Source organism: Monodelphis domestica, chromosome 3 (genome assembly GCF_027887165.1).
Source record: "Monodelphis domestica isolate mMonDom1 chromosome 3, mMonDom1.pri, whole genome shotgun sequence".
NCBI classification, from domain to species: Eukaryota; Metazoa; Chordata; class Mammalia; order Didelphimorphia; family Didelphidae; genus Monodelphis; species Monodelphis domestica.
In genome coordinates this window covers 480428123-480456109 of record NC_077229.1, presented here as the reverse complement: position 1 = coordinate 480456109, position 27987 = coordinate 480428123, and the positions used below count along the sequence as shown (strand labels likewise).

The following is a 27987-nucleotide window of genomic DNA, read 5'->3' as shown; positions in this document are numbered from 1 at the left end:
ATTAGAGCACAAACTGTGTGAACTACATGAATCTAGAACTGCAGTACAAGCTGGTCCACTAGACTTCTCACTTCACGACCTGAACCCTGGAGACAACGTGTATATAAAGAAGTTCCAGCATACGAGAGCAACTCAGCCTTCCTGGGAAGGACCATTCCAAATATTGTTAATTACTCCAACATCTACAAAGGTTGGAGACAAGGACTCTTGGATTCATTGCTCACATGTAAAGAGAGCATCTTCTATTGAGACTGATTGACTGTATCCTATACATGCATTGGAGATAATTACCTATTGATGAGTGGATATTGTGTTGTTTTGTTTTGTTTTTAACACATTGAATTCCTGAATTTATTTTTCCCTTTTCTCTTTACCTTTATTTTATTATTATTTTTCTTTTAAAAAACATTTTATTTTTCCCTTTTCTCATTTCTATGTACTCAAGGTACATACAATCAATGTTAATTTTCATTCTACAATAATATTAGTTTATATATCTATATATATGTATATATATATATATATATATGCTATATTATTAATACATACCCAAACAGCTGTGGGAACCTGCCATTTATTGATAATTGTTATGGGACTGTGATTAATGTTTGTGTCTGATTCTAGGAAATGGGATCAAAAAGGAGCACTGAGATAACCTGAATAATGCCAAAAGAGTTCACAGGTCTACAAATCAAAAACCAATTCAGGTAGGATTGATGGACTTCTAAGCCAATACTAAGGACTTGAACTGAGCATGAGACTCGAGGTTGGGACACTTGACATACATTAAGACTTAGGCCTTGCTTGTATCCACACTCTTTGTGAAAATACTTACAGACAAGTTCCAAAGGTTGGCTATTATCCTGGCTCCCTCTATCCCTGAGAATGAAGGTAAAATCAGACCAGTTCTCTGTTAAAATAAAAATCTGGTCCTTTTCTCTCTCCTATAGTATAGCAACTTCCTGTAGCCTTGGCTGCAAATGGGTAAGTGAAAATTATTGCATTCTTTCCAACAGACTTGTGAGATTAGAAATTACTTAACTGGACCCTAATACAAGGGCCTGTGAGAAATTTATTCTTGCTTTCTAAAAAAAATTTATACATAGATTTTGATATTTTGATACTGATTTTGAATTCTTTGTTACAATAAATGTAAATATATATATATATATATAGATAGATAGATAGATAGATAGATAGATAGATAGATAGATAAATAAAGGGTTTACTTTTTTCCCTTAATTTTTCCCTTTTTCTTTTGTTTTTTGCTTTTCTTTTTTTTATTTTGTTTTCATTTTTGTTTTTGTTTTTGTTTTGAATTAACTCATGCAACCCCATAACTAAACCTTGCATCCTCAGCTGGTCTGAGTGTTTTTTTCAACACTTTCTTCAGGGGGGATAGTATTTTCATAATATCCAAGATTTAAATTTTGTTTGAGATAGATCTTCAGAGAAGAAGCTTGCTAACTAACTGAATCCATAGAATGAACTGTTTGAAGAAAGATACCTAAACCCTTACACTAGAGGAAGATCCAGAATGAACCTTTGGGTGTGGTTGATCGAACATTTATTTTGAATGTACACTTATGCCAAAGGGGACTGCCCCCTAATTGGGTTTTGTCAATGCACCAAGCAAAACATTGGTTTTGCTGCCTCTCTCTCCTCTATTTCCCCTTATCTACAAATATTGTAGTTTTCCTCTTAGAGTGTAAATTTTTGTATACACCTGCAGTTAGAATTTTTTGGGATGCAGAACACTCATGTTTAGTGATCAATTGGGGAGACTATTCCTCCACTTATCATAAGGGGAGATTGTGATTTTTAAATCTCCATCTTGCTTGGTCTAGCACCCAAAATTGTGCACACCCACACTACATGGGCATGTGCTAGTCAATGGCAAATCAGAAATAACTAACTGCCCACCTGGGCTATCCCAAGCCAAGCTTGAGCCACCATTGGCATGTGTGAGGTACAGGAAGTGAGGTAGAGAACAGCCTCTGGAGTTCTCTTACTTCCTGTGGACAGGGATAGGCACCAGTTCATTCTAGGAGCTCGAGCAGGGAGGAGACCTGCAGGCAGCTTTCCTTCAGATTGGTCACGTGAGTCAAGGACTGGTTCCCTTCTCTGCCTTGGCCTTCTAAGGCCTGAACTCCCTCTGGCTCTGCCAGAAGGTTGAGTTAATCTCTTTCCTTGTCCCCTTCTTTCCTTCTCTCTCTCTCTTTCTTTCTTACTCCCATTGTAATTAAACTACCATAAATCTCCATTTTGACTGGAGTGTTTCATTTAGGAATTTCATAAGTGAATTCCTTGGCGACCTTAAATTAATATATATATCAGTCTTTAAAAGTGATTGCACTATCACAGGAGCACATAACATCAACTCCTTCTGTACCTTTTCCTAAACTTGAAGGGACAGGGGGGAAGACTCCATTCTTTCTCCCTTCCTCCATAACACCCAAACCAAACCCTCTAAGACACCTACATATTAATAGCTATAGAGTTTTCTCTTTTCATTAAGTTTGTTTAAATTCTGAAAGTATATTTTTGTGACTTCATGATTATGTAAATATTATATCCTCTTTGGATATATTTCTTTGTAACTGGCTCTGAAGGAAGGAAGCTCAAGAGGTAACCCCTCAGTGGAGTTATTCCTAGGACTTAGTGAGAATTTGAATTTAGATTGGTTGTCCGTCTCTTGGATCTTAGACCTGTGAGAACAGGTTGGAGAAATCAAAACAAACCCTCATAGTGAAAAAGTATTGATTTTGCCTAAGTAAGGGATGTGAGGGTCCTACATATTTTTTTCCACTTGTGTTACAAAAGTATAATCTTCTCTGGAACTGAATTGTTCACGTTTGAGGGAGACATTTTCTTGTTAACAAAGAACATTTTCCTTTCTTAGACTACTTAATATCATATACTTTACAGATATAAAGAGTATTTACTATTCCTCTAGTCCCTCATTATTCAGATGAGGAAATCAACATCCATAGAGCTGGTGTGAGAGGCCGGGTTAAAATTATTATCTCGTCATTCAAATACTCTTTATTTTTTACATACCTGTTTTTCTCCATAAGTGATAAGCCCAATTTACATTTTATTTGGTTGAATTAGCATCCAAATAACAGAAGATAATTTGTATCTGTTCACATACCAACATCAACAATGTAACCAGTAATATCAAAAGCCTAGATAAAGATTTTACAAAGGAGGAAATCTCTTATTTAGATTTACAACCACTGTTTTAGTATTGTTTTGAATTGAGAACAAAGATCAGATTTTGACATACCAAAAGCAAGAGGTTACAATACTGATGCTATTTATAAATGATTATAAATTTCCCAAGGAATCATGTGTTGCATTTATTTTAAATTTAGGCTTAAGGTTCTTATTTCCCCCAATTTACCCTATATTTTAGTGCCTACCAAAAATATTATTTTCTCAAGCCCCAGTTATCTTCTACATAGATTTAATTAGCCAAAGTTTTAAAAGAGTATCCTAAAATGTGTGCATGATTTTTCATGATGGGTGCTGATACCAGAACCTTTGGCAGTATTAATAAATAAAAACTTGAAACCTGTGAATACTAACCAATTTATTTCATTTCTCTTTATGTCATGTTATAATACTAAGAATATATGTGCCCTTAATCAAGGCCCAAGCTCCTTTGGTCTCAGTTTCTTCATCTATAAAATGAGCCAGTTGCTATAGATGACATCTAAAGTTGCTTCTAGCAACTTTATTTATAACTTTTATTTATAATCCTATGGTGATTCTCAATAAAAATCATAACAGTGCAAAACAAAAACAAATTTTACAGAATTATTAGCATTTTGTACATTATTAATAAAACAGAGATGGAAGAAAAAGGAAGAGAAATGTTATTTAAAATGACAGAAGCTACAAAAATATTTGGAAGTTTAGCTGCTGAGATTTACACAGGAATTATATGACTCCAACCATAAAACATTCTTGTAGAAATAAAGATAGACTTAAATAACCAGAGAGCTATTAATTGCTCATGGGTAGATTGATCCTGAAATCCTTCATAAGGCCAGTTTATCTTTGACACTGACACACTCAAGTGGATATTAAAAAAAAAGAGCCCAAACAAAAGGAGGAAAAAAATTCTTTTATATAATTGCCCCAGCCTTTCTACTGCATTCTTGTTTAATTCCTGATAAATCAAACCATGAGAATAGTGTTGTGGGTAAAAGCTGTAAATTCATATTAAAACATATAGTTTTTATTTCTGAAAGGAAATAAATGTTATTCTGTAATTATCATTCCATTTGTTTATTTTATTGTGAAAGAAGACTAGAATATGGGATTTACACTATCTTTCTTCCTTTGTGGGCCTTCAGCCATCAGAGACTTTTAAAAGATGAAGAATCAGAGTGTGAAGACTAAGGAAAATAGAGACATCAGCATTTATTATGCATAAGTAAAATCTCCTTTTCTTGAAGTAGACAAAAATGCTTTCCAAGCAAATAAAGAGGCCAAGGGGGACAAAAAAAATCTAATGAGACTGCTACATTAACATAAAAGAAATTCCCCATGAAACAAGTTGATGCTTTTGGTTTCAAATTCTATGTAATGTCATTAGCAAATATTGTGATAGTTTTATTTCCTTTTTACTTATGTCTACACCTTTAATTTCTTTTTTCTTATTGCAGTTATTTAGCATTTCCAGTAAAAATAATACTGGGTAGAGTAAGCATACTCACTTTATTTGCACATACATACATGCACCCACACACATACACACACACTATGGAATTTTAGTAAGAATGTTTATTATATTTGTCAAAGGTTTTTTACACATATATTGAAATAATGTATTTTTGTAAGTTTTTGTTTTTAATGTCATTAACTACATTGAATCATTGTCGAATCCCTGGCATGAATCCAACTTGTTCACAATAAAACATTTGTTTTATGAATTTATGAATTATTTTCCTCTATTCAAAAATATTTCATTTCAAAAATTAAATGGATATTTATTAATGAAATAATATTTATTTTAATGAATATTTATCAATGAATGAAAGAAGGAAGATAGAAAGAAAAGAAAGAAGGAAGGAGGGAGTGGAGAAGGATTCTATGCTTTGTCCAATATTGGTTTAGGTATTAGAATAATATTTGTCTCATATAGTGAGTCTTAGAGAGTGTTTTCCTACTCATTTTATGGGAATAATTGTTCCCTTAATCTTTTTAAATATATATATATATATATATATATATATATATATATATATATATATATATATAATGAATTTAGAAAATTTTTCCCAAGGTTACATGATTCATGTTCTTTCCATCCCCTTCCAAGAGCCAAAGAGCAATTCCACTGAATTTTACATGTATCATTATTCAAAATCTGTTTCCATATTATTAATATTTGCAATAGAGTGATCATTTAAAGTCAACATCCCCAATCATATCCCCATTGAACCATGTGATCAATCGTATGTATTTCTTCTGTGTTTCTACTCCCACAGTTCTTTCCCTGGATGTGGATAGCGTTCTTTCTCATAAGTCTCTCAGAATTGTCCTGGATCATTACATTGCTGGTAGTAAAGGAGTCCATTACATTAGATTGTGCCTTAATGTGTCAGTCTCTGTGTACAATGTTCTCCTGGTTCTTCTCCTTTCTCTCTGCATCAATTCCTGGAGGTCCTTCCAGTTCACATGGAATTCTTATGAGAATAATTTTTATAATAACTACCTCTTTTAAAATATTTGATGGAAATTAGCTGTGAATCCATCAGAAATGACATTTTCTTTTTTTTTTCCTTTGGAAGTTCCATTATAACTAGCTCTATTTCCTATTCTGATATTGAATTATTTAAGATCTCCATATGGCCTTCTTTTAATTTGGGTATGGTAGGGACTTGTAAGGTCTAACTCCATTCAGCAAAGCAGTGGAGAAGATTATCCTCCAGTAGGGAGAGGAGATCCCAATAAAATCAAAGCCATAATCTAGCTAGAGTCAGTCATATGACTTTACCTGAGATTTCTAACTTCTCCTTACTATACTTTGTAGAAACTGCATATCCTTCCAAGAAACTACTGATTCAGAATCAGTACGAGAATCTGGGTTACATGGTTACACATTGACATATTGATTTATCAGCTTATATAAAACTCTGTCTAGATTTGATGAGGTAAACTAAGTCTATTGTAAAAGAATGATAAATTATCTTCATTCATTGTGTTTGAGAAAAGGTTACCTAATCCCTTAGGCTATGTCACTTTCTCTATAAAATACTAGCTGTGATCAATAAACCTTGCCTCTTATGCCATTTGGCCACCATCTGCATTCTTACCCCTCAGGATCCCCAATCAGGTGGTCCCTGGTGGTCTCTAACAGGTTCAAGTACTCTATTTCTTTCACTTTTGAAATCATCACATGATTGTGCATAGCAGGTTCTGATGATTCTTTTTATTTATTCTGGTTTTGCTGTAATTTCAACTCATTAATCTGTTCTTTTAAAAATTTTCTTTGGAGTATTCAGATAAGATTAGCACTTCTGGCATGAGGACTTCCTGAGCTCTCTTCAGCAAACCTGAGTATATTCTTTCTGGAGAAATGAAAGAGAGGATTTCAAAGCATTCCTGAGGAAATGACCAAACCTAAGTAGAAAATCTTAAATCTACACACAAGATCCAAGAGAAGATATAAAAGGTAAGTAAGAAAGAGAAAATTTACGGGACTCAAAGTCAAACTGAATATATTCCTACACAGAGAGAAGATATTTGTAATTCTTAAAGATTCTTATTAGTAGTATGATCAGTTTGAAGGAGTATACTTAAACAGAGGGTGGGGAAGTAAACTTATTAGAATGATATCATATGCAAAAAATGATCAAGGGGCAAAATAGAGGATTGCACTGAGAGAAAATGGAAGGGAGAGATGAAATTAAAGCAAATTATTTAACCTAAAGTGGTGTTAAAAACTATTATAGTGGAGAGGAAAATGAGGGTGGTGATGGGCAATGCTTAAATGTTACTCTCATAACTGACTCAGAGAATGAATAATAAGCATACTCATTAGAGTATAGAATATTATCATCTTATAGAGAATTAGGAGGGGCATAAGGGGTAGTAATAGGAGGGAGGGGATAGTGGCAGGTGATAAAAAGCAAGACACTGGTGAAGAAGAACACAATGAAAGGAAAAAAAAAACAGGATTAAAAGAGGAAAATAAGATGAAGGACACACAGTTGGTAACCATAACAATGAATGTGAATGTGATGAACTCACCCATAAAATGGAACAGATAGCAGAGTGTATTACGAGAAACACATTTGAGTCATGGTGACACAGAGAGAGACTAAAGGTAAGGGGCTGGAGCAGAATTTAGTGTGAAGCATCTAAAGTAAAAAAAAAAAGCAAGAGTAGCAATGATGATCTCAGATAAAGCCAAAGCAAAACCAGATCTGATTAAGAGAGATAGGGAAGGAAATTACATCTTGAAAAAGGTTCAATGAAAACTACCAAAAAACTTTTTTACTGAATTAGAAAAAACATAACAAAGTTCATTTGGAAGAAGAAAAGATCAAGGATATCCAGGGAAATCATGAAAAAAAAATGCAAAGGAAGGAGGTCTTGCAGTCCCAGATCTCAAACTATACTATAAAGCAGTGGTCATCAAAACAATTTGGTACTGGCTCAGAGATAGAAAGGAGGATGAGTGGAAGAGACTCAGAGTAAGTGACCTCAGAAAGACAGTCTATGATAAGCCCAAACATCCCAGCTTTTGGGACCAAGACACACTATTTGATAAAAAATGGCTGAGAAAATTGGAAGACAGTGTGGGAGAGATTAGGTTTGGATCAACATCTCACACCCTACACCAAGATAAACTCAGAATGGGTGAATAACTTGAATATAAAGAAGGAAACTAAGCAAATTAGGTGAACACAGAATAATATACATGTCAGATCTTTGGGAAAGGAAAGACTTTAAAACCAAACAAGAGCTAGAAAAAAAATCACAAAATGTAAAATCAATAATTTTGATTACATCAAATTAAAAAGCTTTTGCACCAACAAAACCAATGCAAACAAAATTAGAAGGGAAGTAACAAATTAGGAAACAATCTTTATAACAGAAACCTCTGACAAAGGTCTAATTACTCAAATTTATAAAGAGCTAAACCAATTATACAAAAAAAAATCAAGCCATTCTCCAATTGATAAATGGGCAAGGGACATGAATAGGCAATTTTCAGTTAAAGAAATCAAAACTATTAATAAGCATATGAAAAGTGTTCTAAATCTCTTATAACCAGAGAGATGCAAATCAAAACAACTCTGAGGTATTACCCCACACCTAGCAGATTGACTAACATGACAGCAATGGAAAGTAATGAATGCTGGAGGGGATGTGGCAAAGTCAGGACATTAATGCATTTCTGGTGGAGTTGTGAATTAATACATCCATTATGGATGGTGATTTAGAACTATGCCCAAAGGGTGCTAAAAGACTGTCTGCCCTTTGATCCAGCCATAGCACTGGGAAGGGGCTGAGGTACCTGGTAATAAGATCTATTAATATTTAAAACAAACTTGGAAAGAACTATATGAGATAATGAAGAGTGAAATGAGTAGAACTGAGTGGGCAGTATATAGACCTACAGATTTAATATTGGAAGAATAACCTGTGAATGTTCATCTCCAAAAAATTAACTGTAAAATGGAAACAGGAAAGACATGATCTATATATACATATCTGTTTGCCAGATGATGCCTTCTTTGGTGCAAGGAGGGCAGGGAGGTTCTTAGATATCTGGAGATGAATTGTATTAATAATAATAAAATAAAATGAATGAAATGGGGGCAGCTAGGTGGCTATATGGATAGATATTCAGACCTGGAGATGATAGGTCCTGGGTCCAAATATGACCTCAGATCATTCCTCAATGTGTGACCTGGACAAGTTATTTAATCCTGACTATCTTCTGACTTGGAATAAATATTTACAATCAATTCTAGGAGAGTAGGTAATGGATTAAAAAATAATGAAATATCTGAGAAAAGAGACAAAGTATTATTGATACTGAGGCCTCTAAGCATCTCAGTGGATGAAGCACCAGGCCTGGATCCAGGAAGATCTGGATTCAGATACTTTCTAGCAGTGTGCCCTTGGGAAAGTCATTTAGTCCCTTTAGCCTTGCCCTTACCACTCTTTTCTTAGACTTGTACATAGTATTGATCCCAAGAAAGAAGGTAAGGGTTTAAAAAATATTATTGATATTTCTGGAGATGAAATTCTTTTAAGACCAAAAAAGATTAATATTGTTATTGTTTTTTCTTTTGCGGTGATTTATAAAAGAGACAAATGATGAGACAAACCATACATACAATCTGGTGCTGTTATTAAAAATATATATATCACATTTTACAGGAAACACAAAACAACTACTTTCTAATGTGAACATAAAGTAAAATCTGATTTAGAGATGAGTTAATGTATGTATTTTAAAAGGGAAATCTCTTTTGGCAAAGAACATTTGACATTCAACATCTTCACTAAATGTTTCTAGTAAAAGAAGCTATTTCCAGTTACATCTTTTTCTCTTTAATGAAAGAGTGGTTTGCATTAAGTATCAAAGGTTCCTGTCTCTTTTCTTATAAGAAGGATAAGTACTAACAGTACATTATACCTCAGGATACTCAATCTATATATTAGTTCATTGACATATGGAAATATGAAATTAACTCCTTCTCTGTGGCCAATCTCAAAATTGTCTTGGGATTTTCAAATATTATATTTATGCTAGATTCCTAGTCTATATATTTTCTATACAATGCATTGGGACCCATGCTTGTTTTCTAAAGCATGGTATTAATTACAATTTAACATTTTTATTTTTATTTATTTTGGAATTTGGGGTTCCTTGCTTGCTTTTCCACTGGTCTTTTATTTTTCTAGAAGCTTTAGGATACCAAACTGTGTAACTTATGTTAAGTTTTGGGTTGGTTGCCAGTTTAGTGAAAGGTGAATATCAAGAAGATTGGGAGTCTCATAGCTTAATTACTTGTATCTAATAATGAGAATTGTTCAGGAGTTCACAAGTTCAGGAGATTTAGGTTTTTTCCCCTTACTCCACTCCACCTATCCTCTAGTTAGGTTTGAATGAGAAAAAAACATGGTAGAGAGCCAAGCCCACTAGCTTTGTAGTCAGAAAAATAGGACTTCAAATTTTGCCTCTATTTTTTTTACACTGGACAAGTTACCTAATCTTGGACCTCAGTTATTTCCTTTACAAAATCAAAGAATTGGAGTAAATAATCCTTAATGTCTCATCTAGCTCTAACTGGAAACTAAGGGAGTGTGGTGATAGTCTGCATAGTAAGATAGCCAGTAAAATTTAGAAGCCACCAAAACTTAGACACCTCCAAGATAAACATCTGAATAAACATCAGGGCAAAACTGCTTGAAGCTAAGGAAAATGTTCTCCAGTCTAGGTGAGCAGAGTCCAACTTTAACTTAAAGAACAAGGTCAAGAAATAGGATAGAAAAATGAACCAAAAGTTTTAAGCACTCAGCTCCATCAAATCATTTGTTTGCTGTCAAGCCAACCACCCTCTATTTTCTTCTACCTTACTGCAACAATTAATCTTTTGGATATCAACTGTAACAAAACAACTAATTATTTTCAATAACTAGATGTACTGATTGAATTCAATAGAAAACATCTAATAGTCCTTTCTTCAGGATGGAATTTTTTTCCAGGATAAATTTGCTTAGTACCTTTATCCAATTTTAATATTACATAGAATTTGCCTTCCTGGTTGCCCCCTTTAGCAAATTCTCAATTTATAAATGTCCTTTTAAAAATTGTGATTTCCAGAATAAAACACAATATTCAAATGAAGTATGATCTAGGAAAATCAGTTGTCCCTATTCCCAGAATGTCTGCCACCCTTTTAGTTCAGTCATTTCCCCAAGTGGCATAAAGTCTCACAGAAATTCACCTCTCATTCCCCCTCTGAGAAGCATTAGTGTGATTCATTACATTGTTTTGTACCAATTAGCTCCTCCATTAGTTTTTTCCTGGAGTTCTTATTTATAACAATTTGTGTTTGCTTCTCTTTTTGTCTCATTGCTATTTAGTTATTAACAATGACCCCAAAGTACAAGAGTAGTGATTTTAGAATAATCAGAGTGCCTAGGTATCTTCATATGCTAAATGTTTATTAAATAATGGGTGCCACTAGTATGCATGATTTTCAGCTTTTGTGAAGGGTCTTGGAATATATTGGTTGTATAAATTGTCCTACTGTGTGTGCTTGTGTTTGTGTGTGTGTGTGTTGTGTGTATGCATTTGTCACATCTGAACTTAATTTCAAGCCTGCAACCTTTGGGTATTCCTACTTTTACCTTTGCTATATTTCAATGAGCTCTAGTTATGCTGACTCTCTTATAATAAGAGTTCATCCTCTTGGGTGGTAGATTACATGTTGGAATGTTGAATATGTAAGGGTTAAAAATTAAAGTTTGGACTAAACATATAAGAGTGTGGTCACCAAAATTAATATATCTAAAGTCAAAATGACTTTATAGCAGTATTTATTTATAAAATAGAGAAAAAGGGTAACGTAGAGAAATGAGAAAGGGGGCAGGGTAAGAAATCTAGCTTAATGATCTAAGTATCTGCTCTGGTGCCAGGCTTTGCTTCAGCAGGGCTCCAGAAGCCCAGCCAAAAGGTCCAGAGATAAATTAGGTATCACTCATGTAGTTTTTGAGAAGGAGGGCTCTCTGGAGTTAATTTCTCCAGAAGTCAGGAAAGGGAGTCAGCCTTTTCACTCACCTACGTAGTAGTCCTTAAGAGAAAATCCAAGAGCTGCCTCACCAATGTCAGAGTCCCAGGTCTACAAAGCCAATCCTCCACCAGCCTTGAAAATGCTCAAAGAACTCCTGCTATAGGAAGTTACAACCATTTTTACTTATTTTTTATTTTATTTTATTAAAAAAATTTTTTATCTAGTCATTTAAGAACATTATTCCTTATAAGAATCACATTCTTTCCCTCTCTCCTCTCCCCCAACCCTTCCCATAGCCCACACGCAATTCCATTGGTACAACCATTTTTGAAGACCATTCTTTTCATCACTTCCTGTGCCTTTCTTCCACTTTACATGAAACAATTGCAGCTTTTGCCCAGGGGGCAGTCAGTCATTTCTGATTTGCCACCCACTTTTAGCACACGTGGGTTATAGACCTCCCCTCACTTAAGGAAATGTGGGGGTATATACACTTCTGGTGATTAAATCTAAGAATGATTGAGAGGAGAGTTAATCCCATCTTCACAAATATGGTATTTTTTCAGCATGAAATAAATAAGTAAATAAATAATAGCTAATAACGAGGAGGCAGTACAAATTAGTACTAATTCTAGTAATATACATTTCCAAAGCAGTTGAGAGTTTTCCATTCTATTAGATCCCAGAAGTCTTCTCCCAACTCACTGATTGATCCAAACCCAGGAATTCAAGGCAACATACAGTTTTAGATAACCCTTCAGCAGAAAGAGGAGTACAACAGCCCAATTTTCCTGAGAAGTTCATCTTACACTTCTTAAAACATTGGTCAGTCATCAGGTTCAGATGTAGAAACTTAGGATTGAGAAATTTGGTTTCTTCACAGAAGTGAAAACTGAAATGAAGGATATGGTATAAACTAGAAGGTCTTTCCCTATTTTGGCTCGCTGTATGTTGGGGGAGACTTTGGTCTCATCTGACTTTAGCTAAACCATTTTGGAGAAAATGAAATTGGTATCCACTCTTACTGAGGACCATTGCATGGATCCTTCTTCTTTCTCTGGTCATCTGACTCTAAGCACTTTTTGCTTTCTGTATTTCATTGCTTTGCCTTCATTTCTTATCATTGAACTTCCTCCCTGACATTCTAAACTCCCTATGTGGTTTTGGCAAGAAGAATGATAAGATATTTCAAATCATTCTTTATCTTTCCTTGCCATTTCCCTGTGTACTCCAAACAGTCTATTTCATACCATTTGTATAATATAGATCTCCTGGGCTTACTTTGGCTGCACATATATTAAAATATATCTCGTAATAAAGGCTAAAATTAAGTTTTATCTCACCCAAAATCAAAACAAATAAAAACAAAATTAAATCTTTGTTACATAGAAGTGCAAATCACAGTCATAGTGATCTTTATTTCATCATGTAGAGAATAATTTATTAATTAAGGGTTCATTAGGAAATAGAATTAAGTAGCATGTTATTGATAAATGCATAAGAGAGGTATAAGTTAGGTCTCTTTAAAAACATCCGAATGGAATCTCAGATAGATTTATAGGTAATAGAGAATTTTCCTAGAGGGCTTTGAGAGATAGTTACCCAACTGACTTTCAATCTTTGGGCTGATCTTATTTTGAAAGGAGGTCCTAAGAGATGCTCAGTGAGATTGGGAAAATCTCAATGTTTTTCACACCTAAAGATTCAGCTGAAAGACCTGACAAGTGAAGGAGATTGTTGGATGAAACATCAGTGTAAGCCCATCAGGTTTGCTGTGTGAGTGGAGAAAGGCTGTGTAGATTCAAAGCTGTTTGTTAATCTATACAGCAAGGAAGAGAGAGAGACCTAACTTATTTCTCTTGTATATAATTGAGAGTAGGGTAGAAGATTAAGGTTTTGTGGGACTTAGATAAAATAGGAAGAGAGAGTAGGCTCAAATCTGTTTGAGGAAGAAGATCTTTGCAGACCAGATTTTGGCTACAGTAACAATTATTAGCTTAGGGATTCATATAATAATTTCTTTTCCACTTGTTTCCTTTTACTATCCCTTTCATTAGTTTTTTTTATCCTATGATAAAATATATTTTTATACACCAGGCTGAGCTGGAATTCTTAGGCTGCTCTGAGAATTAAATTTTCTCAAATAGTCACACCAAAAGCCTGTCCACACAGGGCAAATTTATTGGTATTACCATACTAGACCAATAATCAATAAGGGTTATAAAGCCTTTATAACAATCATTAGGAGCTCAATTCACCTTTTTTTTTTTTTTATAAACCCTTACCTTCTGTCTTGGAACGGTTCCAAGGCAGAAAAGTGGTAAGGGCTAGACAATGGGGGTTAAGTGACTTGCCCAGGGTCACACAGCTAGGACGTGTCTGAGGCAGATTTGAACATAGGACCTTCCATCTCTAGGCCTGGCTCTCAATCCACTGAGCTATCCAGCTGCTCCCTCAATTCACCTTTAATATTTAAAATTTTATTCTCAAGCTCCCTCATTGTGGGGTAAATACAAATGTTGGAAAAATACTATCAATTCATCTCAGGATACATAGGAAATTTATAAATTTATGTGTCACTTAAGAACAGACTAAGGCATGACCTTTCTGAAAAGAAAATTGAAGTATAACCCCCCAAAGTTGTAACTACTCATAAACCTACTTAATCGTGTCAATGACTTTAATACTTTGATATAAAAATATCTTAGAAAGTGATTAATAAATACTATAGTAATTTAATTGGAAATTTTCTGACAACTGGTTGCCTTGGAGAAAGCTGTTACCAAGGAATCATAGTCTCATGCTGAGAACTTGTCCAGAATACTGATTTATATATGTAGAATTGTTTAACATCATCACCTCTCATTTTAAAGGAATAACAATTAGAAATTCTATGCTTAATTTTTCTTTGAATTGTTCAGCTCTGTGTGGTAAGTACCCAATCAATAGGGGATAATGACTGACATTCTCCTGGGAATTGTAACAGATGTTGAACCGTTGTGTGTGTGATTGTGTGTGTGTGTTGTGCATCAGCAATATTTGCATATCATAAAAACTGAAAACGTGAATGGGTTGAGTGTGGATTTTTCTCTTAAACACAGCCCATGTCTCTCCTATTCTTCTTAGCAAATATATTTATTACTGTTAAGGAAAAAGATTCCCATAATTAACTGAACTATTGGTCACACATGACTTTGCATTTAGTAGCATGTAATAATATTTTAGAAGTGAACAATCTTTGTCTCTACAGATATAGGACAATTGCTTCACAAAAGCTTTATTAATCTTTAGAAATAAAATCTTTTATTGTATGAATTTCAGAAATTTTCACAATTTTAGGAAACATGACCAAATAATTGATAAAATTATTTCAGAGACATAGATTGTGAAGGCAGTGCAAAGAAATATTAAAAAAGAAAACTAACAAATTACATTTTAAAAACTAGTATATAATGCATCAAAATGAATTTTAGAACATCATAACACACAAAAAATGAGGTAAAATAGTTTTTCAGCCCAAAATAGTTTAGAACAGTATGAAAGATATGGTGCACCAGGGTGGAAGTATAGCATAAATCAGCATGCAAAGGCAGGTCTCATCATGGCAATAGGCCTAGACACAGTTGAATCAGCAACAAAGACTTCTGAAACTCTCAGCCATAGACAGTAAGAGGGATAGGACAACTTCTCATAAAGAAATTATGGAGGTCTGTTTGTTGGCTCTGAGAGCTAGACTCATCACATTGCCCATACACAGATAGCAGTCTTAGGGAATGGTTGCTAAGCAAGGAGGATCACCAGCACATACTAGCACTAGCACTAAGACTTTTCTAAAAATAATAAACAGTATATATCTAAAACAATCAGCAAGCACCATCTGCAATGGGGATAAATTATCAGTCAACAACTTTGTAAGAGGCACAAAAAGTACTAAAGAAATTAATCTCTTAAAAATAGGATAGACCAATTGATAAAAGAAACACAAAAATTTACTGAAAAGAACTCCTTAAAAAGCAGAATTAGCAAAATAGAAAAAAGATATACAAAAATTCATTCATGAGAAGAACTTATTGAAAGACAGAACTGGACATATAGGAAAAAGGTGCAAAAAGTCCTTAAAGAAAAGAAAATTATAAACTAATTCTAACCAAATGGAAAGAAAGGTACAAAATCTCACTCAAGAAAATCATGCTTAAAAAACAAATTGGACAAATGTGTAGCCCCTGGTACTGAGAGTAGGCCCCAATAAAATTAGAGATATCAGCTAGCTAGAGTCAGTTACAGATGATCTCACCTGAAGCACCTGATAAGTTTGGGCTTTTCCAGGCTTGTTCTACCCACTGAAGCAAACATTTACCTGAGAAACTTTGTTAGATGGTTATACACTGACATATTGAATTATTATCCTATAGAAACTCTGGTTAAGAATCACTGAATATTTTATATCTATTATCCTTATCTTGTAAATCATTACTTATCATTGTCTCTGTATGAAAATTACATGTCATTTACCCTATAAATTGTAGACTCCAACCCATTAAACTTCATCACCACTCTAAGAGATTGTCTGTAAGGTTCTTAGTCAGTATTGACCCTCCTGTAAGCCCAGGATATACCCCTTGCATCCCGGTTTGGGTGACTGGAAAGTTATTTCCAGAGCTGACACAAGTGGTAGCTAATGACACTATGAAACATTAAGAAACATTTAGGCAAAGTAAAAAAAATGAAAACAAAAAAAAGAAGAAAATGTGAAATATCTGACTAAAAAAAAAACTAGTCTGGTAAACAAATGTGGGAGAGAAAATCTAAGAATTATTGTACTATCTAAAGGCCATGTTAAAAAAATGAGGTGATGCATCATCTTTCAAGAAATTATCAAGGAAAATTGCCCTGATATTCTAGAAGAAGAGGGCAAAATAGAAAAAAAAGAATCCAGCAATCACTTCCTGAAAGAGATTTCAAAAGGATACCTCCCAGGAATATTATAGACAAATTATAGAATTCCTAGGAGAAGGAGAAAATATTCTAGCAGCCAAGAAATAATTCAAATATCATGGAGCCACTGACAAGATAACACAAGATTTAGCAGTTTCTCCATTCAAGGATTAGAGGGCTTGAAATATGATACTCCAGAAGGCAAAGGAGCTAGGACTTTAAGTAGTCCTTTAAGTAAGCTCAGGAAAACTAAGTTTACTCTGTTTGGAGGGGAAATGGGTATTCAATGAAATAGAGGAATTTTGAATATTCCTAATGAAAAGACCAGACTTGAATGGAACGTCTGACTTTCCATTATAAGACTAAAGGGAAAAATAAAAAAGTAAACAAGAAAGAGAAATCAAGACATACAACGAGATTAAACTGTGCACATACATAACTGGGGCAATGATTCTTGCAACTCATGAGAACTTTATCATTATTAGGGTAATTAGAATACATAGAGAGAATGCAAGAGTGTGTGTACAATTAAAGCATGAGAAAGAATAATGCATAGAGAGGAGGGAAAAGGAAAAAAAAGAATGGAGTAAATAGATGTACATAAAAGAGGAATGAAAGATCTTTTACAATGGATGGGCAGATGGAAGCAGTGGAGAGAGGAACATGTGAACCTTACTCTCATGAGAATTGGCTCAATTAGGGTAGAATATAAATAATCAATTGGGTAATAAAATCTATATTACCTATAAGAAAGTAGGAAGGGAAGAGGATAAGAGAAGAAAGGTGGAGCTGATAGAAAAGAAGACAAATGGGGGAAGATAGTGGTTGGAAATTAAATAGGAGGAAGTAGGATGGAGAATAATATACAGTAATCGAAATGGTACAAAATTTATTTACAGGTAGCTCTCATTTCTTTTTTTTTTGAAAAAATTAATTAATTAATTAATTTAGAATATTTTCCATGGTTACATGATTCATGTTCTTTCCCTTCTCTCGCCTCAATCCCCTTCCACAGCCAACATGCAATTCCACTGGGTTTTACATGTGGCATTGATCAAGACTTATTTCCATATTAATATTTTCACTAGGGTGATTATTTAGAATCTACATTCCAAATCATATCCCCATCAACCCATGTGATCAAGCAGTTGTTTTTCTTCTGTGTTTCTATTCCCACAGTTCTTCCTCTGAATGTTCTTTCTCATAAGTCCCTCAGAATTGTCTTGGACCATTGCATTGCATCTAGTAGAGAAGCCCATTACATTCTATTATACCACAGTGTATCAGTCTCTGTGCATAATGTTCTGGTTCTACTCCTTTCACTCTGCATCATTTCCAGGAAGTCATTCCAGTTCACATGGAATTCCTCCAGTTCATCATTCTTTTAAGCACAAGAGTATTCCATCACCAAGAGATACCACAATTTGTTAATCCATTTCCCAAATGAAGGGCATCCCCTCATTTTCCAATTTTTTGCCACCACAAAGAACACAGCTGTAAATATTTTCATACAAGACTTTTTCCCTATGATCTCTTTGGGGTATAAACCCAGGAGTGGTATTGCTTGATCAAAGGGCAGGTAGTCTTTTACCACCCTTTGGACATAGTTCCAAATTGCCATCTAGAATGGTTGGATCAATTCACAACTCCATCATCAGTGCATTAATGTCCCAATTGTGCCACATCCTCTCCAATATTTATTACTTTCCTTGCTGTCATGTTAGCCAATTTGCTAGGTGTGAAGTGGTACCTCAGAGTTGTTTTGATTTGCATTTCTCTAATTATAAGAGATTTAGATTATTTTATTAGAGATTTATTATTATTAGAGATTTGAACACTTTTTCATGTGCTTACTGATATCTTTTATTTGTTTGACTGAAAATTGACTATTCATATCCCTTGCCCATTTATCAATTGGGGAATGACTTGACTTTTTTGTACAACTGATTTAGCTACTTAAATATTTGAGTAATTAGACCTTTGCCAGAAGTTTTTGTTATAAAGATGTTTTCCCAATTTTTTGCTTCCCTTTTAATTTTGGTTGCATTGGTTTTGTTTGTACAAAACCTTTTTAATTAAATTTAATCAAATGATTTATTTTACATTTTGTAATTTTTAATAACTCTTGCTTGATCTGAATATCTTTGCTTTCCTAAAGATCTGAGAACTATACTCTTCTGTGTTCACCTAATTTACTTAGAGTTTCCTTCTTTATATTCAAGTCATTCACCCATTCTGAATTTACCTTGGTATATATTTATATATGGTAAATATTTTTAATTGTCTCAGCAGTTTTTTTCCAAATAGTGGATTTTTGTCTCAAAAGTTGGGATCTTTGGGTTTATCATAGATTGTCTTGCTGAGGTCACTTACCCCAAGTTAATTCCACTCGTCTTTTCTTCTGTCTCTTAGCCAGTACCATATGGTTTTGATGACCACTGCTTTATAGTACAGTTTGAGATCTAGTACTGTGAGGTCACCTTCCTTCACATTTTTTTCATTATTTCCCTTGATATTTTTTTATCTTTTGTTCTTCCAAATGAACTTTGTTATAGTTTTTCTAACTCGGTAAAAAAAGTTTCTTGGTAACTTGATAGGTATGGCACTAAATAAGTAAATTAATTTGGATAGGATTATCATTTTTATTGTATTAGATCATCCTACCCATGAGCAAATAATGTTCTTCCAGTTGTTTAGATCTAGTTTTAATTGTGTGGAAATGTTTTGTAGTTGTGTTCATCTAATTCCTGTGTTTGTCTTGGCAGATAGATTCCTTGGTATTTTATGTTGCCTAGGGCAATTTTAAATGGAATTTCTCTTTCTAATTCTTGCTGGAAATGTATAGAAATGATGATGATTTCTATGGGTTTATTTTGTATCCTGCATGCTTGCAAAAAGTTGTTCATTATTTCCTCTAGCCTCTTAATTGATTATCTAGAATTCTTTAAGTAGAATATCATATCATCTGCAAAGAGTGATACCTTGGTCTCTTCATTGCCTATTTTAATACCTTCAATTTATTTTTCTTCTCTCATTACTCATGCTAGTGTTTCTAGTACAATGTTAAATAATAGAGGTGATGATGGGCATCCTTGTTTCAACCCTGAACTTATTGAGAATGCTTCTAATTTATCCCCATTGCAGATGGTGCTTGCTGATTGTTTTAGATATATACTGTTTATTATTTTTAGAAAAGTTCCTTCTTTTCCTATACTTTCTAGTGTTTTCAGCAGGATTGGGTATCGTATTTTCTCAAAGGCTTTTTCTGCATCTATTGAGATAATGTGATTTTTGCTGGTTTTGTGTTAATATGGTCAATTATATGGATGCTTTTCCTAACATTGAGCCATCCTTGCATTCATGGTATAAATCTCATCTGATCATACTGAATAACCCTTGTTATGACTTGCTGTAGTTTTTTTGCTAGTATCCTATTTAAGATTTTTGCATCTATATTCATTAACGAGATTGGTCTATAGTTTTCTTTATCTGTTTTTGATCTACCTGGCTTTGGAATCAGTGTCATATATGTGTCACAAAAGGAATTTGATAGAACTCCTTCCTTGCTTATTTTGTCAAATAGTTTGTGTAATATTGGGATTAGTTGTTCTTTAAATATTTGATAGAATTCACTTGTGAATCCTTGGGGATATTTTTCTTAGGGAGTTCTTTGATGGCTTGTTCAATTTCTTTTTCTAATAAAGGTTTATTTAAGTATTCTATTTCTTATTCTGCTAATCTAGGCAATTTATATTTTTGTAAATATTCATCCATATCATCTAGATTGCCATATCATTGTGCAAAATAGTTTTAAAAGATTGCCTTAATTTTCTGTTCATTTGAGATGAGGGCTTTCTTTTCATCTTTGATACTGTTAATTTGATTTTCTTCTTTCCTTTTTTAAATTAGATTTACCAGTACTTTGTCTATTTTATTTTCTTTTTCAAAGTATCAGCTTCTAGTCTTATTTATTAATTCAATAGTTCTTTTACTTTCAATTTTATTAATTTCTCCTTTAATTTTTAGAATTTTTAATTTAGTTATCATCTGGGGATTTTTAATTTGTTCACTTTCTATTTTTTTTACTTTGCATGCCAAATTCATTGACCTCTGCCCTCCCTAATTTGTTAATATATGCACTCTAGCATATACATTTCCCCCTGTGTACTACTTTGGCTGCATCCCTTAGATTTTGATTGGATGTTTCATAGTCATTTTCTTCAAAGAAATTGTTAATTTTTTTCTATGATTTTTTTAACCAACCAATTTGGAGAATCATGTTATTTAATTTCCAAGTAGTTTTTGATTTGCCTCTCCATATTCCTTTACTAATTGTTATTTTATTGCGTTATGATCTGAAAAGGATGCATTTATTATTTATGCTCTTTTGCACTTGTTTTCCATGTTTTTATGCCCTAGTACACGGTCAATCTTTGTGAATATGCCATGTTGTGAGATTTAAAATGGTTGAGGTCTTAAACTGTAGTGATTAAAATAGTGAAAGATATAAATTGTGATAGATATAAGACAGGGTGAGTAAATTTGACCGCAGAAATATGTGTCACTACAGTGTTTTGGGTTCAAAATCAAATATAAGGTGGTCGCCAGGGAAATATTCCCAATTATTCAAATAACCAAGTCAATTGGGTTTTATGGAGATTTTTAATTAACAATACAATGAGTAATCAAAGAAAGAGAGAGAGAGTAGTAAGAAAGGAATAAGTATGAAGGGCCTCAAGCCAATAAGGCCTAGACCTGAGCCTTAAGAGAGAAATCAGTCAGTTTTTTAACACTCACCACAAGATCTGACTAAACAAGGATTTTAGTGACACCAGGCCAGTGTCCTTCCTCAAAGAGTCTTCCAGTGCAGAGATTGTTTCAAAGGGCCTCTCTCAAGAGCCTCCAGAGCTCCTACCCCAGAGGGACAGAGCCCCTCAGAGGAGCTCCTCAAGGAGCTCTTCTTCAGAATGAGAGTCAGAAATCAAGATCCCCTTCCCTTGCTCTTCTCTGAGCTCTTATTTTTAAGGGCAAAATCTCCTCTGTCACCTCCCCTAAGTCCTTACATCTACCAATCACTGTAGATGTTTCTAAAGGACCACCCATTCTTAGTCCACACCTAAGAAGGTGTGGATTTTTGAGTAATTCACACCAGGAAAGCTCTGAGTAAGTTTTCCAGTTCTTTGTTCCTTGTAAATTCACAAGTTGCTTGACATTATAGGTACTTAGCTTAAGAAAAGTATGGGTTTAAGTACTTTTCATTGTTCAGAAAAGAGTTTACAACTTTATCTTCCCGTAGGGCAGACCCAAGTAGATAAAGTAGAATTCTCACATTCCTGCTTTAAGTAGAGTTCACTGCCCAAATGGGGAATGGTCTTAATCCAATCTTATAAAGTAGGGTCTGAGAAATTTTAAGGTTTACAATGTGAGCCTGAAAGGAAGGTGTATTTCTTTTTTGTTCCTGCTTATTTTTCTCCATATATCTATTAACTAATTTTTATAAGATTTCATTCACATCTCTTACCTCTTTCTTATTTATTTTTTGGTTTGATTTATCTAGATTTGATAGAGGAAGGTTCAGATCTCCCAATAGTATGGTTTTACTATCTATTTCATCCTTAAGCTCTGCTGTGTTTTCCTTTAGAAATTTGGATGCTATACAATATGGTGCATACATGTTAAGTACTGATATTTCCTCATTGTCTATACTGCCTTTTATCAGGATGCAATTACCTTCCCTATCTCTTTCAATCAGAAGTATTTTTATTTTGACTTTCTCAGATATCATGATTGCAACTCCTGCCTTCTTTTTCTTCGTTGGTACCTTGTGTGTGTTTATCTGCGTCAGGTGTATTTATTGTAGACAACATATCACTCTGCTATTTGCTTCCTTTTAATGGGTGAGTTCATCCCATTCATATTCAAATTATGATTACCACCTGTGTATTCCCCAACATTTTGATTTCTTCTCCTAGCCTTGCATTCTTTTCTTTTGCTATTTCCTTCTACTCCAGTGGTTTGCTTTTAATCCCTAATCCCCACCCTTTTTTATTGCCCTTTCCACTCCCTCCTTCTTTATTCCCCTCTTATTTTTTTAGGGTCTATTAAATTTCCTCCCCCTTCTCTTTATCTCCCTTCTTGTACTCCCAGCGCCATTCTCCCCCCCCCACCTTAGTTTTTCCCTCTCAACTGCCCTATCAGGTAAGATAGAATTCAAGACCCCAATGGATCTAGATGCTCTTCCCTCTCAGAACTTATTCCACTGAGAGTAAGGTTTGAATATTACCTAGTAGCACTCCCTTCCTCTCCTTCTTATAATAGTATTCGTCCCCTCCCACTTTTGTGCACCTCTTTGTGTGATATAGGTTATCCAAATTTTCTTATTCCTTCAGGTTTCTCTTGGTGCCATCTTCTATTCCCCACCTTTTATTTTTGCATATCATCTTAAAACACTTAGTTTCCTAATCACTATCTATGAATAATTCTTCTAACTCCTATATTAGTGAATACAATGTTTGAGAGTTACATATATAATTTTTCTATACAGGAATATAAACAATTTGACCTTGCTGAAGCCCTTAAATTTTTTTCTCCCTTTCTTTTTTTTTACTTTTTCATGTTCTTCGAGTTTTTATATTTGAACATCAAATTTTCCATTTACTTCTGGTCATTTCTTTACAAATACTTGGAAACCTTCTATTTAGTTAAATACCCATACTTTCTCCTCAAGGTATATAATCAGTTTTGATGGGTAAGGTGATTTTTTGTTTTAGACCCAATTCCCTTACCTTTCTGAATATCATATTCCAAGTCTTGTGGTCCTTTGGGTGGACACTTCCAGATCCTGGATAATCATTATCTGTGCTCCTTGATATCTGAATTGTCTCTTTCTGGCTTGGAATATTTTCTCCTTAGCTTAGAAGCTCTTGAATTTGGCAATTACATACCCGAGGTTGTCTTTTGAGGATTTAGTGTACAAGGTGATCGATGGGCCCTTTCAATGTCTATTTTTCCCTCTTGTTCAAAAACATCAGATCAGCTTTATTGGATAATTTCCTGTAGTATGTTGTCAAGATTTCTGTTTATTTCTTGGTTTTCAGGTAGACCTATGATACTCAAGTTGTCTGTTCTCAACCTGTTTTTCAAATCATTCATTTTCTCAATGAGATATTTCATGTTACCTTCTATTTTGTCAATCTTTTGACTTAGCTTTAGTGATTCTTGCTGTCTTGTTAGATCATGAGATCTTGCTCAATTCTAGTCTTTAAAGACTGGTTTTTCACTATAATCTTTTTATTTTCCTTTTTGGTTTGGTCTATCCTGCTTTTCATGGCTTCCAGCAGGTCATTTATGGTCTTCAATTTGGTTATCATTTTATTTGATTTCTGGACTTCTGTTTCCAAGTGGGAGATTCTGTCTTTTAAACTGTTATTTATTTTTTTAACTATTTCCCACTTTTCTTGCCAAGTTTCTCCTATCTTTTAAACTTGGTTCTCAAATTTAATCCTGATTTCTTGGACAGTTTGTGGCTGATTTCCATTTTTTTTTGGAAAGTTTGGATGTGGGTGGTGGAGGTGGAGTCAAGATGGTGGCATAGAGGAAGTGAAAGTTCAGACCTCTGAAAACCCTTCCTTACCAATTAAAAAACAAAATCCTCCTAGGGGATTGAAAACCAAATGTAACAACAGGACAGAGTTAAGGAACCCTCCTGCTGGACTCAACTTAAAAGGTATACCCCCAAAAAGCCTGAATCCAAGAACACTTGGTTTTAAGGGGAACAAAGAAGGAAGGTCCCAGGACCAATCCCACACCTACAGTACTGAGCCTCCAGCAGTGGCTGGAATTTTGGGCAAAGAAAGGGTGCTAGTCTAGAGGGAGTACCTTGCAGGTGTTAATTTTAATTTTGGTTGGACTTGAATATTATTGTTGGTTTAAATTGGTTGTTTCCAGGGATTTAAACTCTAAATCCCAAAATGAATTATTAAAGTAAAATGTAATTTATAGTAGTTTTATGTGCAATAGAGGGAAGATATTAAAGAATGATATAGAGAGAAAAACCTTTAACTTCTCTGAGTCAGGTAGAAATTCTAAGGCCCTAATCAAGGAAAAGAGCAAAAAGACTCCAGCATGTGGTCACAAGGATTATTCATTATGACCAGGTAGGATTTATACTAGGAATGCAAGGATGGTTCAATATTAGGAAAACCATCCACATAATTGACCATATTAAGAGTCAAACCAACAAAAATCACATGATTATTTCAATAGATGCAGAAAAAGCTTTTGACAAAATAAAACACTTATTCCTATGGAAATCATTAGAAAGTATAGCAATAGAAGGGCCTTTCCTAAAAATAATAAACAGTATATATCTAAAAATCATCAGTAAACATCATCTGCAATGGAGATAACCTAGAAACCTTCCCAATAAGATCAGGAGTGAAACAAGGATGCCCATTAACACCTACCTCTATTATTTAACATTGTACTATAAACACTAGTATGAGCAATTGGAGAAAAAAATAAATCAAAGGTATTAAAATAGACAATGAAGAGACCAAGGTATCACTCTTTGCAGATGATATGATATTCTACTTAAAGAATTCTAGATAATCAACTAAAAAGCTAGCTAGCAGAAATAATCAACAACTTTAGCAAAGTTGCAGAATACAAAATAAACCCACATAAGTCATCAACATTTCTATACATTTCCAACACATCTCAGCAGCAAGAATTAGAAAGAGAAATTCCATTTAAAATCACCCTAGACAATATAAAATACTTTGGAATCTATCTGCCAAGAAAACCCCAGAATTAGATGAACACAACTACAAAACACCTCCACACAATTAAAACTAGATCTAAACAATTGGAAAATATTGATTGCTCATGGGTAGGATGAGCTAACATAATAAAAATAACAATCCTACCCAAATTAATTTACTTATTTAGTGCCACACCCAATTTACTACCAAAAACTTTTTTTTTTTACTGAATTAGAAAAAAACGTAACAAAATTCATTTGGATGAATAAAAGATCAAGGATATCCATGGAAATAATGAAAAAAAAATGAGAAGGAAGGTGGCCTTGCAGTCCCAGATTTCAAACTATACTATAAAGCAGTGGTCATCAAAACAATATGGTACTGGCTAAGAGACAGAAAGGAGGATCAGTGGAATAGACTTGGGGTAAGTGACCTCAGCAAGACAGTCTATGACCAGCCCAAAGATCCCATCTTTGGGGACAAAAATCCACTATTTGATAAAAAGTTCTGGGAAAATTGGAAGACAGTATGGTAAAGATTAGGTTTGGATCAACATCTCACACCCTACACCAAGATAAACTCAGAATGGGTGAATGACTTGAATATAAAGAAGGAAACTATAAGCAAATTAGGTAAACACAGAACAGTATACATGTCAGATCTTTGGGAAAGGAAAGATTTTAATACTAAGGAAGAGTTAGAAAAAAATCACAAAATATAAAATAAATACTTTTGATTACATTAAATTAAAAAGGTTTTGTACAAACAAAACCAATGCAACTAAAATCAGAAGGGAACAACAAATTGGAAAACAATCTTCATAATAAAAACCTCTGACAAAGGTCTAATTAACTCAAATTTATAAAGAGCCAAATCAATTGTACAAAAAAATTCAAGCCATTCTCCAATTGATAAATGGGCAAGGGACTTGAATAGGCAATTTTCAGATGAAGAAACAAAATCTATTAATAAGCACATGAAAAAGTCAAAACAACTCTGAGGTTTATAATAGATGATATTGGAGGGGCTATATTTGATGGATACTAGATAACTAATGGATCTTCTTTGCCTACCCTCCTCCCTTTTATACTTCCCTTCCTCCATCTTCCAATCTCCCTTCCTCCCCTCTTCCCTTTAGTTTCCCTTTCCCCCCTTCTCTTCAGCCTCCTTCTATGTCACTCGGGTTGAGCTATGATGTTTCAGAGGAAATACTCTTTTCTCTTCTTTATCTCAAGTAAGGGTTTATTGGGGAAAACAGGACAAAAAGGAAGATGGAAGTAAGAGGGTTGGAGGTTTCCCTATTATCTACAGTGAGTCTTAGGTTGGAGGATATTGAGAGAAATGGCAATTCAGTCACTATCATGAAACAGAGAAAGTCAGAGAGAGAGATATGAACTATTGTCCTTCTTCTGCCTTCAAATAAGGCAGGCCACCTCCAGCTTGATTACCCCAAGTCCCAGAGATAAACCCTGCTTCTTCCTTCAAAGTCACCACCATCAGCCAAAAGCCAGGAAAAAGTCAGTAGTTGGCTCTTGCCTGTTTCCCGGTCACATTCCAAATGGAATTTTCCTTTGACTGACAACTGATCAATCTATAGCTTCTTGCCTCTCTACATGTCTTGTAATTTCTCTCTTCTCCACAGGTATCACCTCACACCTATCAGATTGGCTAACATGACAACAAAGGAAAGTAATGAATGCTAGAACAGATGTGGTAAAGTTGGGACATTAATGCACTGCTGGTAGGGTTGTGAATTGATCCAACCATTCTGGAGGACAATTTGGAACTGTACCCAAGGGGAGCTAAAAGACTGTCTGCCCTTTGATCCAGCCATAGCACTGCTCGGTTTATACTCCAAAGAGATAATAATGAAAAAGACCTCTACAAGAATATTCATAGCTACGCTCTTTGTGGTGGCAAAAAACTGCAAAATGAGGAGATGCCCTCCAATTGGAGAATGGCTGAACAAATTATGGTATATGTTGGTGATGGAATACTATTGTACTCAAAGAAATAATGAACTGGAGGAATTCCATGTGAACTGGAATGACCTCCAGGAGTTTATGCAGGGTGAGAGGAGCAGAACCAGGAGAACATTGTACACAGAGACCTATGCACTGTGGTACAATCGAATGTAATGGACTTCTCCATTAGTGGTGATGCATCGATCCTGAACAACCCAGAGAGATCTACAAGAAAGAACACTATCCTCATACAGAGGAAAAACTGTAGAAGCAGAAACACCAAAGGAAAACAACTGCTTGATTACATGGGTTGAGGGGATATGATTGGGGATGTAGACTAAATGATCACCCTAGTGCAAACATCAACAACATAGAAAGAGGTTCTGATCAAGGACACATGTAAAACTCAGTAGAATTGAGCATCGGCTATGGGGTGGGGTGGGGGGAATGGAGGGAGGGAAATAATATGATTTTTGTAACCAAGGAATAATGTTCTATATTGACTAGATAAAATTTTCAAAAAAAACAGTTTGGATGTTTGCTTATTTGTCA

The 27987-nt window shown here is 34.4% G+C and overlaps 1 long non-coding RNA gene across 1 annotated transcript; it reads left to right on the top strand.

Moving 5' to 3' along the window:
- Nucleotides 1-563: 563 nt before the first annotated feature.
- On the top strand, nt 564-27987 carry LOC130458517 (uncharacterized). The gene is made up of 3 exons (XR_008917905.1): nt 564-707; nt 6512-6688; nt 27114-27987. It is a non-coding gene; the product is annotated as an uncharacterized LOC130458517 (long non-coding RNA).